Consider the following 14,553-nt stretch of genomic DNA (forward strand, 5'->3'; position numbering starts at 1 on the left):
GGGTTCCATTTGTCTCCACATTTGAAACATAAACCCTTAGCTCTTCTATAGTTCTTGATATTCTAAAGCTTCTCCTCCATACCTGATAGCTTAGCTGGTTCGACAGGTTTGACAGGAGTTGCATTGGACACTGTTGTCGCCACACGAGATGTATGAGGAGCTAACCATTGTGGCTTGAAAGCTCGAGCTCGAAAACCCGAAGGTCCATTGGTACCGTGAGCTTCGGTGGAAGACGAGTCTGACAGGACCTCTTCCTGCAAAAGGGCCAGAGAACAAGCAGCATCCATACTGGAAGGGCGATGAACTAAAACAACAACACGAATTTCATCTTTCAAACCATCGACAAACCTACTGGTGATAACATGAGGGCTAAAACATGGGTCATGAGCCAGAATCTGATTAATGAGTTCATCAAATTTTTCAATATACTCAGCTACTGTGGTGGTCTGTTTGAGTCTAAAGAATTGACGATTAAGAGAGTTTTGCTGATCACGCTCAAAGCGACTACAAATAGCTGCGCAGAGATTAGACCAGGAGCAATGCTGCAAGATAGATTCTACAGATTGTGACCAGAAAGCAGCCGAGCCTACGAAATTCATCACACCTATCTTCACCCACAAATGCTCAGGTACAGCATAAACATCAAAGTATGACTCACAACGTTTCTTCCACAATTTGGGACTCATACCATCGAACTTAGGAAACTCTTGCTGAGGAATAGCTTGATTCAGAGCAAAAAATTGCTGAGCACTGAAATTGGAGGAAAATGTTGGAAGAGGTGAATTCGCACCTTTGACCAGGGTCGGCACGATGGTGGTGACCACCCCGTTGCCAATACCCCGGTGGTTGTGTTGTTCGCCGTGGCCTAACGGCCCTGAAGCCGCCTCCGATGAGGACGCAACCAGATGTGCAGTTGCCGGCTTCGTGAGGTCGATGAGGTCGTTGTCGAAGACCTGCTTCGCCCGATCTGTCGCAGGCGGGTGCGAAATCAGGTGATCCACCTTGAGGCGTAGATCCGTCATGGATTTGTGGAGGTCATCGACCTTGGCATCGATCTGAGGCCGCCACACCCCCACATCCTGGAGCGTCGCGAGGTTGTCGATCAGTGTGCGCTGAATGGACGCGTTCTGCGTCTGAAGCTCTTTCATCATATTGGCGAGGTCGCTCAACTGAATCTCCATATGGTTGATGCGTTTCTGATCACGAGTGTGATACTGAGGGCGGAGAAGGTAATCAGGAACTGACGCCAGATTAATCGATGAGAAAGAACCAAGGATTTGGTGGAGAATAGGAAATTTGGTGGAGAACAAGGTGGAAACAGAATAGCTGACCGCGGTGTTCCCGCCGACCAACTCAACCTCGGCGCGGACCTATGGGACCTCACGAACACCACTCGAGGGTGATGAACAGAGATCGACCTGCCGTCGGGGACTACGAGTCCAGATCAAGGCGAGAACGGCGACAGCGTACCTGAACAACGGCGAGGCGCCGCCGAGCCCACCAGATCGCTGACCTCTGATACCAATTGTTAAGTGTTTACTTCTTCATGGTTCAGAAGATCACAGAGTATGAGTGGAATTAACAAGGAGTAGCAACTACATTGAGCAATCGCTCGCCTCTCACGCCTCCGGCACAGCCGGCCTATTCCTTCTTCTTCTTCTTCCCCCTTTCCCCTACCGCACGTCTCCTTCCTCTTAACAGCTAACACGCTCACTCGATCGATACGACATCGTCATGGGCCGGCCTTCCACTCTGGGCCTTGATAACGTGTACTGGGCTTGATCATCCGCCTGGGCCGGCCTGGTACCATTCTTCCTTCCTCTCCATCCGCCATCTTCCCGCCTTCACCCTTGTTGATATCAGCATCTCTTGGTACCGTGACAATCAATAAAGGCTGCACGCGTGTAATATGATGTCGACCATGATTTGAAATTCTAAAGCGTTACTAGAAGTGCTCTGAGTTAACCATTGACTCCTTCAGTAAACTGGTGCTGACAGATGTCTTTTTCATCCCTCTATGCTTTCTTCAGGTTCAGCAGATCAGTTGCAGTCCTCCTCGCAAAAACAAAAGGAAAAAAAGGAAAAGAAAAAGTTGCAGTCCCTGAGCCAGCTGCCAGCCCCGCTCGTGGGCTCCTGCCCCAACCGGACCAGGCCTCGAGCAGAGTATTGGGAACCTGCGTGGCGGAACATGTTTTTTTTTTTTATACCAGGTAGCGGAACAGCTAAACTTTTATACTAAAAATATATGGATCTCACGATAAGATAACAATACTGTGAAAGATATATCTTCAAACTTTCAAAGTTGATTCATCGACTCCAAAAGCCCAGATAAAGCTTATGTATAGATACCTCAAGTAGTAAAAAGCATAATCTTATAGGAACATTCGACAGCACATGAACATGCTACAATACATCAAAATGATAGAGAAACAGCTAAAAGGGCGCATGATTACATTATTGCAAGTGATGATACAGTTTTTTTAACTGTAGTAGACTATTGTGGTCCGAATAATAATAGTAATAATTTGCAGGAAACTCGGTAGTTCTAGCAAAATTTTGATCGTACGTAAAACCTGACCATTTCGAGTTCCATACATGGAATCAGGTGGTAGCCTCGCAGACAGCAATTGTCCAAGAGCTAGTTTTCTGTAATCTTTTTCACGGAGTACGTCCCCAGGGCAGCACTGATGACGCCCAATATTATGATACCAATGCTTGCGATTAACTGAAATTGGAGATTGAGAAGTAACCATATCAGCGACCAAGTTTGCAAATTGCCACCGTAAAGAATACTTCCACCAGGTTTTCGGGAAAAAAAGAATACTTCCACCAGGAAGTATCTCTAGTTGAGAGCCCGATATGCGGAGACGAAAATTCATTTTGTGATAACTGCAATTTGACGATCATTTACCTGTGAACAAGTTGCTTTATTCTGTGCGATCTTCAGGAAGCACAGGGCTGGCATTATGACTGCCTGTAATTATGAATAGTATACACCCGTTAACCACATTCTATAATAAAATATGATTAATCTATCATCCATGCCTCTTTCTTAGGTAACAAATGAAATAACAATGCATGGTATATCAGAAAGTTTTGTCTGATAAGTTTGTAGACTGTTAATTGTAATAATGAAACAATGCATGGTACATCAGGGGGAAAACTAAACAAGACTACTATTATCGTGAAACAGTTCAATTTTTTCAGAAGAATGATGTACCTGCAAGTTAGGAAATTTAGATATGAAGGCTAAGTGTCAATATTGGTCTTATAATTCTAGCATAGCAACCTTTATCTCAACAAGTTTGCCACTTTAGTCTCACAATACAGCTTAGTACAGTGATAACAAGTTAAATGAAAAAAAAACTTACCACAAGTATACTAAGAAGAGATCCAATGAGAGCCATCACAAGACCTGAAACACGAAGCAGATAGTTCAGAAATGCAGGGGTTCAGTCAAGACAGTGAACTGAGTTGTGGGATACAATATACAGAAAATTTTCAGGATAACAAAAGTAGACAGTGATGTGGGATGCACAATTCAGAAAATGGGTGCACGCTTACCAAATTACGGCAGAAGGAAAGCAATGCAGACAGTTGATGCAACAAGGGCAGTCCTCAGTATAATAGAGCACGATGTTTCGTTCATAAAACCTTCAGGACGCAGCTCTTCTAAACTTTGAGCTAATGGGTTTAACAACAAGGCATATCTGCTGGTTATAATTAAGGATGAAGCAATTCCACAAAGAGTTAGAATAATTAAAATCATGGCACTAAAATCAAAATGTTATCCTAGAAAACTGAAATTTCGAGGTTTTGATGATAAGGATACTTGGTGAAAGGGTTGATCATATGAAAACATACAAAAACATTACTGAGTAATATTATAGAAAATTCGTTTTAAAAATAATATAAAGAAAAATTTTCTGGAATTTGAGAAAGTAAACTTAGGTCAGAATGCAGTTGTTACCGTGGTCCATAGTGCAAATTTTGAGGCAACCGAATGTTTTGGAATGTTTAAAGTGATTTGTGATAAAGTGTTCTCTCCAAACATTAGAAAGCCAATGATAGCAAAAGAGCCATATATTACTGTGCATATTGCAAAAGTGCAAAACACCAGCACACCTTGAGAAAAATCATTATTCCATAATAAGGTAAACCGAAATAGGAATCAGGCCAAACATACCATATGAACAGTGCCTTAGGGAACTTAGAGCCATCGGTCTTTCACCGGTAGATATTTGGAAATACTGAATGCCCGGAGTAGCAAAATCCATAAATACCAATAGCAAAGGGCATGCCACTCCAATTTACTACCTTCCCAGTTGAATGGAAGCCTATACCATCAGTAGCACCAACTAAACCAACGGACAGGAATATGAGAAGAGTTGCAATCACACCACCCGCTACATGCATAATAATAATTAGTTAAAACCATGCAAAGTCACTTGACCCTTATTTTAAGATTACTAATAATACTTTGCAAAAATAAACAAACTATCATCAGTCGAACCTTAAACGACCATCTGTGTCCATGCATAATAATAATTAGTTAAAACCATGCACACATTTTGCAGCTTGCAGGTTGCAGCCATGAAACAACCATCTGTGTCCATAGGAAGCAACAAACAAGAGATGGTAAAGCCTGCACTCTATAGTTTGAAATCACGAATAGCAAACTTTAATGTAAGTATTACATCAATTCTCAAATGCAATATAAAATCTGAGAAATAATAGAACCTCACAGATGCCATCATCTAACCAGGCGGCATGATCCAGACTCCTCATAATCACACGCATCATCTCCCCACCAAGAACCATGGTAAACCTGGAAAAATATTATTTTGATCAAAACTTATACTATCTTTTACTAACTTAAACCACTACATCAATAACTTTGTACTATTGCTATATGTTTAGCTAGACACTAAAAGTAGTCAGGATCAAAATAGGCATATTTCCAGGCTCCATTCAAGAATAATAATTATGTTTGTACCATGAAGCAAGATTGAACTGTAAATAACTTGATATGTAGCTAATATAGGACTAACTCTATCTTAGCTAACCAACCTATGAGACAAATCAGTAAAGGAAACATGAAGTCGGTGTAAATCTATAGCAATCAATCAATTTAACTCTCTTTTTTACATAGATTGTTTCATGTCATGGATACATCAGACCTGACAAAACAAAATAATAGACAAGCGACTATAAACCTTTGAGTTAGCCATAAGTATGTCAAAGTCCAAAAATTATGTTATTCCTTTGCAAGACCATTTAACATGACTTATGCACGGGAATAGACTTAGAACAATAGTAAAAGTCATACAGGCCCTTAGACTTTAGTTCAGAGGCAATGCTTCCTTCATAACATATGTTGCCTTCCTACCCAAAAACAGATGTGCAATTTCATTTTCTCTGTGCTTCCTATTGACAGATCTATTACCCATACTCACCAAGTTCTATCATGAAAGCGATATTGCCGATGAGCAAGGCAAAAGTTAAAGGAATAAAAACTCTAGCTGTATAGCACAATGATATCTTCAATCCCTTCTTTTGTATCTTGAGATTAAATATTAGCACAAAACAACATACATATGATTTTATTAGATTTTTCTTGGTTCACAAGAAGGGGTTGAAAAGAAATTGAAAAGTAGGTTAGCATAAAATATGGATGACATGCCAGGAACACAAAACCAGTGATGCAGCAGAGGCATGGATCAGAACCAAAATCATTCCATATTACAGTATTTCACAGATGAACATTCGAGCAACCAGAATGCGTTGAAGGAAAATGTATAGCAACAAATTAAAACTGTAGGTATTTGTGCATACAGGCCAACATCAGAGCAATAAACAATGATGGATTATCTATATCTATTACCTTTTAGTTATCCACACCTGCTTCATCTTCAAGTTTTAGAAGTTCTGCAGCCAACAATAATCAATCAAAGGCAACCAGCTCCTTGATTAGAAGCAGTGCAGAAAGGGATTGGAAGTTCACTAATTCAGTAGAATTCCTGCAAGTTATTTTTATATGCAAATGAAAAGGCAATAAGATAGGAATTGAAAAGAAGAAATGCACCAATCTAGATCATCTTGCCGAAGGCCCTAGCTGCCTCAAACTGCAACCGCATGCCGCTGCACCCGATTCACATACACACACGCATAGTGAAAGGATCAAGATGTCCAAGAGGGAGGGTGAATTGGGCTAATTCTAAAATTCTTTGCAATAATTAAACCCTACGGTTAGCCCAATTAACCCCTTGTGCCTAGAAAGTGTTTCTATTGATCTACCGCACAAAAGTTTAGCAACCTATGTTCCAATCCTACTCTAGCATGACAATTCTATGAATGTAAATGACAAGAATTGAATTCCTCAAAGTAAAGAGAGAAGGAGGAACGCGGCGATGTTTTGCCGAGGTATCGGAGAGTCGCCACTCCCCACTAGTCCTCGTTGGAGCACCCACGCAAGGGTGTAGCTCCCCCTTGATCCGCGCAAGGATCAAGTGCTCTCTATGGGTTGATTCTTTGACACTCCGTCGCAGTGAATCACCCACAACCGCTCACAACTCGAGTTGGGTCATCCACAAGCTCCGTCGGATGATCACCAAGCTCCCAATCACCACCAAGCCGTCTAGGTGATGGCGATCACCAAGAGTAACAAGCACGAACTCTCACTTGACCACGACAAGCCTAATGAGAAGGGTGGATGCATACTTTGCTACTCTTCCTTTCACTAATGAGAGCTCTCTTTGGGATTCTCAAATCTCAATCACCTCACTAGGACCTTGCTCTTCTTGGCACATTCAAGGGTGTTTCTTAGTTGTTGGAATGAGTAAAAGTACCCCCACACAAGAATGAAGAAAGTATTTATACATCCGTGTTCAAAACGAACCGTTATGTGCCTCTGCGGGGTGACCGGACGCTCCGGTCATGTTGACCAGATGCTCCGGTCAGTTCTCCCCGAACTCCAGTGTTTAAGTTGTGACCGGACGCGTCTGGTCACGATTTTTCCTCTTTGGAACCTTACTGGAGTCGACCGGACGCTGGGACCCAGCGTCCGGTCGCTCACCTCTCAGCGTCCGGTCGCACCAGACGAAATTACCTTGATCAAATGAACTGACCGAACTCTGCGCCAGCGTCCGGTCACACCGAAACCAACGTCCAGTCAGTATTTGACCCTCCATTCACTTCCAACTCTCAATCATACATGAATGAAATTTGCTCCAATGGATCTAAGGGCTTTTTAGGAGCTACCTAGTGCTAGATTTAGCAAGTGTGCACCACACCTAACTCACTAGACTCACCTAGGTCAAGCTACCTGTCCATACCCCCCTTAATAGTACGGCCAAAGGAAAAACAAAGTCCTAAACTACTCTAAGTGTCTCCTCAACACCAAACGACACTTAGAACTAGTCCATTCTTAACCTTATCGTCCATCATTTAAAAACCAAAACGATTTCTATCGTAGGGGCATGACCACCATGATAGCCCAATCGATCTCCATTACCTGTGACCTAACTTAATTGCCTCTGTAAAACACATGTTAGTCACAGTAATCATGTATTGTTATTAATCACCTGAAACCCAACTAGGGGCCTAGATGTTTTTAATCTCTCCCTTTTTGGTGATTGATGACAATACCACCTCGAGTATGTGAAAGAGATGAGGTTTTTAACATGCTTGGTTCATATAAGCTTTTGATAATAAGAACAAAAGTGTTACGCAAGCTTATATGACCCAAGCCAACATGATGTACTCAAAAGATATGAATAAGCATGAGTACAAGTAATAAAGCTCATTTGCATCGGAGTAAAACGCGGAAGCAAACTAAATGAGCATAATACAAGTGATATGACATATAAATAATTTAAAGTAGAGAGCACGCATGTCAAATATCACGATCACGTAGATATCACTATCACATAAATATAGTTCGATGCATGAAAGTAAACACATGAATGCATAATAAGTGTATCACACATAAGAACCAAATATAGTAGATAAACTCCCTTTAAATAAATCGCTCCCCCTAAGTCTATCATGCTCGATCCCTCTCCCCCTTTGGCGTCAAACACTAAAACCTAAGGGTCAGTCGGTGGGGCTAGTAGCGGATGAGTCGGGCGCTGAGGTGCGAGGAGCAAGCTAGAACTATGTGCCATCATCATCTGATCCTGAGCTCTGAGCAGTCTGACCCTCCGTAGCTAGAAGCGATGCTGAAGCGGTCTAGGTCGGATCTATAACTGGCGTTGCCTGCTCTGATGATGCAACTGACAAAGAGAGCATCTCTGTAGTCCCGGTAATAGGTGCAACTATAGAAGGACCTGGGATATGTAGCTCTAGCAGTGTAGGTTGCCCTATCAACTCACTGAATGAATCACCAAGGCTCCTGGAAACTAGGGTGAGAACTGATGAACTCTGAGGCAGAGTAAAGCTCGTAGAAGAGGTGTGAACTGCGGGGCTGGCACTGGCGAAGCAAACCACTGGGACACCTGCTCTATAGGTGAAGGAAACTGTGGCGCTGGCTGTCCTTGACTCTAAAACCCACTGGCTAGAAAGCTAGAGTCATTGAAGTGGTGGCAGGCTGACCAAGCTAGGGTGAGGGCTGTGGCAGTGGAGCTCCAATAGCTATCACAACATGCTGCATAAACCCAAGTAGCTGCTACTGCATGAGAAGCTACTGCTGATGCATGGCCTATTGCTACTGCTATATAGCCTGTTGCTGCTGCTGGATTACCTGCTGTTGTCGCTGGAACTCATCCTATCGAGTCTGAACTGTGCAAATGTAGCAGTGGTCTCCTGAGCCTGACGAGCCTGATCCTGCCTCATCCGCTCAAGTATAGCAAGTAGAGCGAGATCTGTCTGTGGTGTAGGTGGAGCTGAACTGGAGCTACTGGCCTCATGGTCATGTCGTCGAGGAGGCATCTGAGGAATAGGATGGTAGTCATCATCTAAGCTGTCACTGGGGTCGCTCACGACCATCCCCTCTTGCTGAGCATCTAACTGCTCCTCCTCTATAGCTGCTATGCCCCTAATGGTCTCATCCTGCTGAGCTACAGTCTCTGACACCTCTGGACGACGGCGCGGCTGGGTAGGTGTCCTCACTACACTGTGGCGGAGCATCTGAGTCATGTTGTATGTAGGGAACTCTATAGTAGCATCACTATACTCTGCTAACATCTCTAGAGGCCTCACTGTCACTGCCCTGTGAATCAAGAATGTAATCCAGTGAGCATAGGGCAACTGCCGGTGACCTCTGAACCCCTCTGCAATAATATCCTCCATCTCTGATAGAAGGAGATCCTATATGTCAAACACAGTCTACTGCATCAGAGAGTTAAGTAGCCATAGTTATATGCGAGTCAAGCCCTTGCGATACCCCATCCTCAGAAGCAGTGTCCCCCTCATAATAGCATTAAGCACTCTAGCTATAGGAGTGAGGTCTCTGGGTGTCCTGCTCGACCCCTCGCCGAAAGGCTCTATGAAGCAATGGTGGACTAGATCTGTAGGGGGTACAAGACCACCGTGAGGGCGTCTAGGAGGCTCTGTCTGTCCATAGCACACCTCATGAAGCTGGATGGGCTGCTCCTGAAGCCTGAGTATCTCTCTGACCCTAGAGCTCATTAGCCTATAATCTCTGCCTCTAAATGCAAAGTGTATAAATATGTGATGCGGGTCAATCCAGAGTGTAGCATAAAACTCACGGACCCAAGATGGAACATATAAGCGTGTCTGTCCATGTAAATCTGTCAGCCCTAGCTAGGTAAGATAGGTAAGGACGAATATGCTCTCTAGCTGCTGCTACAATGGACTTAATGTTGTACACCCTCTGAGATCTGAATACTGTCCCCACTATTAAGATATGCATTATAAAAATCTTCCTATAGTGGTGTGTAGAAGCCCTCTGAAGCTCAGGTCATCCCTCCTCATCGGGAACCACTGCTCAAAGTCCACAAATCTGAGCTATTGCACCTGCTTGGCCGTGGTGGCCCTCAAATCTAGATGAGTCACTAGAGCGGACCTTGTGGTCTAGGAGGCGGACGAGAACCCCTCTGTTGTGTCTCTAGGCCTTGATGTGACTGGAGCATGGGTACGACCAGAGCGGCGTAACTGTAGCTGAGGTGTCTGCTCTGTCTCCTTGGTCTGCTCTCCCTCCTGAGTCTGATCTGCTGGCTGTGGCTACTACTATGACTCTCCCTGAGGCTAACTCTCATCAATAACCACACTGCCAGTCCTCCAACCATGATAGTCCTAGCTGGACCACCTATGACTGGCGCTCAACCTGCTCAAGTGCAGCCCTCCTATGTTGGTGAAAGCTGATCTATAATAACAACACCACTCCTAGCATATCCTCTCTCTGCGCTCTGTGGCCTCTACAACTACGTCTGCTCTCGCTGTATTTGCATCAGGGTACTTGCGCTTCCTCATTGCTAGCTTCTTTATCGCCTTGCCTTTTATATCTATAGGTAGGCGAGGCGGGGGTCTCAGATCCTCATCACCGGGACCTCCTCTGACATTCTTGCCACGAGCCATCTGATGGAGCTGAAAAGAACTAACTACCGCTGACAAAGATCAACTGTCAACTGTCACTTCTGAGGCTTGGCCTCGATTCGTACTCATGAGCTTGGCCCCGAGTTGACTGAACAATTGTCATTGTGACCTCAGAAACACTGACTTGCTGCATGATGGAATAGATCAGATATGTATGAATATTTTAAATAAACATCTAGAGATACGAAACCCTAAGAAGCAAGCATCATGTACAAAATTAGAATCGAGGGCTTGCTACCTGACGAACCGGCGATCTGAAAAGAAGAGGAACGACAATTGGGGAACCACCAGAAGGCACTGTGAAACCAGGGTTCTGGCGAGGCAATGCGGCATGGATCGATGGTGCACTGCGGTGAAGGGGCATGGTGAGCAGTGGCTAGGGCACCGGCGGTGCTTCTTGCTATCATAGAGGTGGCACTGGCATAGGGCTCGGGCATGGCGGCATAGTGGTCAAGGCGGTGCTGTTGTGGCGCTATGGATCTAGGGCGTGGTGGAGTTAGGGCTCGATGGCGTGGGGCGCGACGGCGTGATGAAGTGATGGCACCGACACGCGGAGCAGAGGCGTGGGTGCTGGATCTTGCTACGGCGCGAGAGCTGCGCGGGCACACATCGACTTAGGAGGTGGCGGCTAGGGCACGAGTGCTGCGTGGGCGGCAATGTCGGCGCAATGGCAAATTGGATGTGGCCTTAGGTCATTGGAAGATTGGATTTTATGGTGGCCCCGATGGAATGGAAAAGGAAACGGATGAGAAGTCCTGAACCCGCATGTTTTCTATTGACCGGACGCTCCGGTGGCAACGACCGGACGCTGCCATCCAGAGTCTGGTTGATTCTAGAGAGGTTCAAAACCTCTAGAATTACGATCGGACGCGTCCAGTGAACCCCGACCGGACGCAGCCAGAGTCCGGTCCTCACTGCTTTGATCGTCTTTGCTTGATCGGACGCTGAACCACCATCTGACCGGACGTTGAACAGCAGAGTCTGGTCACTCCATCGTAGTAGGTTCACCTCCTATGAACTAACTGGACGCTGGACATCAGAGTCCAGTGCAGCGTCCGATCACTCTTTTTCTAGCAAATCTTCAAAGTCCTTCATGTTGCCTGTTCCCAATCAAGTCCCAACTTCAATAAGATCCAAATAAATACCAATTAGGACTGATATGAGTGACCTCTCTCAAACCCTCAATTTTTTTTAAATATTTTGCCTTAGGCTATAATTCTTTTTATGAAAATAGGCAATAAGAGGGCAATTTAAGATAAACGACAAAGCAACATTCATGCATATGTAATGCAATACTTGAAAGTAAATCTAGTTGCTTGTCAAGTTTGATCCAAGGTTAAGCTTCTTCACACGCTTTACGGCGGTTATCTTAACCATGTTAGACAAGCCCTATATGCATTACCAAAAATTAAACATGTTGTATATTACAACGCAATGCAAGGGACAACACAAGCTCATTTTTTAGTGAAGTTACTAAAATCAAGAACATTGAGCTCATTCCGCAATCGACAAAAAGTCGCCTCATCTAGTGGTTTAGTGAAAGATATCCGCCAATTGATCCTCGATCCTTACACCTTCTAATGATATATCATTCTTTGCAACATGATCTCTAAGAAAGTGATGGCGGATATCTATGTGCTTGGTGCGAGAGTGTTGAACCGGAATATTTGCAAGTTTTACCGCACTTTCATTATCGCACAAAAGAGGTACTTTTTCTATAACTATACCATAGTCTAGCAAAGTTTGTTTCATATAAAGTATTTGTGCACAACAAGCACCCGCGGCAATATATTCCGCTTCGACGGTGGACAAAGCCACACTATTTTGTTTCTTGGAGGACCAAGACACAAGTGATCTATCCAAGCAAATGGCACCCTCCGGATATGCTTTTTCTATCAACTTTGCAACCGGCATAATCCGAATCGGAATAGTCAACTAATTTAAATATAGCTCCTTTGGGATACCAAAGGCCAATGCTTGGTGTGTGCTTAATATACCTAAGGATTCTTTTGACGGTAATTAAATGGGTTTTCTTAGGATTAGCTTGAAATCTAGCACACATACACACACTAAATATGATGTCAGGCCTAGATGCGATTAAATATAACAAGCTACCAATCATAGAGCGGTAGAGAGTTTAATCAACCGTGTTACCTCCCTCATCTAGGTCAAGATGTCCATTTGTTGGCATTAGTGTCTTGATTGGCTTATATTCATCCATCTTGAATCTCTTGAGAAGATCATTTATATATTTCTCTTAAGAGATGAAAATCTCTTCTCTCATTTGCTTGACTTGAAAACCAAGAAAGAATATAAGCTCTCCGATTATTGACATCTCAAACTCCTTCAACATCAATTCACCAAACTCTTTGTAAGAATCTTCATTTGATGATCCAAAGATGATATCATCAACATACACTTGATAAATGAAGATATGTCCATCAAGCTTCTTGGTGAATAGTGTGGTGTCGACCTTCTCAATGGTGAAGCCCTTCTCAATGAAGAAGTCCCGAAGGCGCTCATACCAAGCTCTTGGGGCTTGCTTAAGCCCATATAGCGCCTTAGATAGCCTATAAACATGATTAGGATATCTAGGGTCTTCAAACCCGAGGAGGTTGATCAATATAGACTAGTTCATTAATAAAGTCATTTAAAAATGCACTTTTCACATCCATTTGATATAGTTTAATTTCATGATGTGATGCATATGCAAGTAGGATACGGATGGCTTCTAGTCTTGCAACCGATGCAAAGGTCTCTCCAAAATCCAACCATTTAACTTGAGAGAACCCCTTTGCAACTAGTCTTGCCTTGTTCCTCACAACAACGCCTTGATCATCTTGCTTATTGCGGAACACCCACTTTGTTCCAATGACTCTTACACCTTGTGGTCGCTCTTCAAGAGTCCACACTTCATTGCGGGTGAAGTTGTTCAACTCTTCATGCATGGCGTTTATCCAATCTGGATCTTGAGGAGCTTTTTCTACCTTAGAAGGCTTAAAGCAAGAGACAAAAGAGTGATGTTGCAATAAATGAAGCAAGCTTTTGAGAACGAGTCATTACTCCCTTTGATGGACTCCCTATGATGAGATCTTGTGGATGAGCTTGTAGTAGAGGTGAATTTCTTCTATCAACCACTTGAGGAGGAGGTTGTGGAGCATCAACATCTTATGCTTGTACCACCATTTGCTCATGGGAGACATGAGTGTCTTCATTTTCTACTCTCCCATATTTTTCACCTATCTTGTGGCACACTTGATGAAGAAGGTGGATTGATCACTTGTACATCATCTTCATTCATCATTAGGCTTGATGTCTCCAATCCGGAATATTCTTCATGGCCTCCCTCAATGGTTCATCACCTACATCATCAAGATTCTCATGTGCTCGGGAGCCGTTAGATTCATCAAATTCCACATCATATGTTTCTTCAACCAAACCGGTGGCATGATTAAATACTCTATATGCTTTAGGACTTTGATGAGTAACCAACAAGAAAACCAATATCACAACGTCTTTGAAACTCTCCTAGATGTTGTCGCTTCTTGTAGATGTAGCATTTGCAACCTAAACACCCTAAATAAGGAGACTGTCCGGCTTCTTCCCATTAAGCAACTCATAAGGTGTCTTGCCAAGAAACATTTGAAGGAATAGGCAGTTGGATGCATAGCATGCGGTGTTGATAGCTTCCTGCCCATAGAGCTTCAGGAGTGTTGTACTCATCAAGCATTGTTCCTGCTAGTAGTGATCAATGTCTAGTTCTTTCTCTCAACTACACCATTTTGTTGAGGAGTATATGTTGCGGAGACCTCATGCTTGATCCCTACTTCATCACAATAGGCTTATATGTTTGTGTTGTCAAATTCTTTGCCATTGTCACTTCTAATCTTCTTGAGCTTCACTTCAAATTTATTTTGTGCTCTCTTAGCAAACTTCTTGAAGCTATGATGCAACTTCAGGATTTGTCATGAAGGAAGAATACCCATGTGTATCTTGAAT

The sequence above is a fragment of the Miscanthus floridulus genome, chromosome 8 (genome assembly GCF_019320115.1).
Source record: "Miscanthus floridulus cultivar M001 chromosome 8, ASM1932011v1, whole genome shotgun sequence".
Taxonomy (NCBI): Eukaryota; Viridiplantae; Streptophyta; class Magnoliopsida; order Poales; family Poaceae; genus Miscanthus; species Miscanthus floridulus.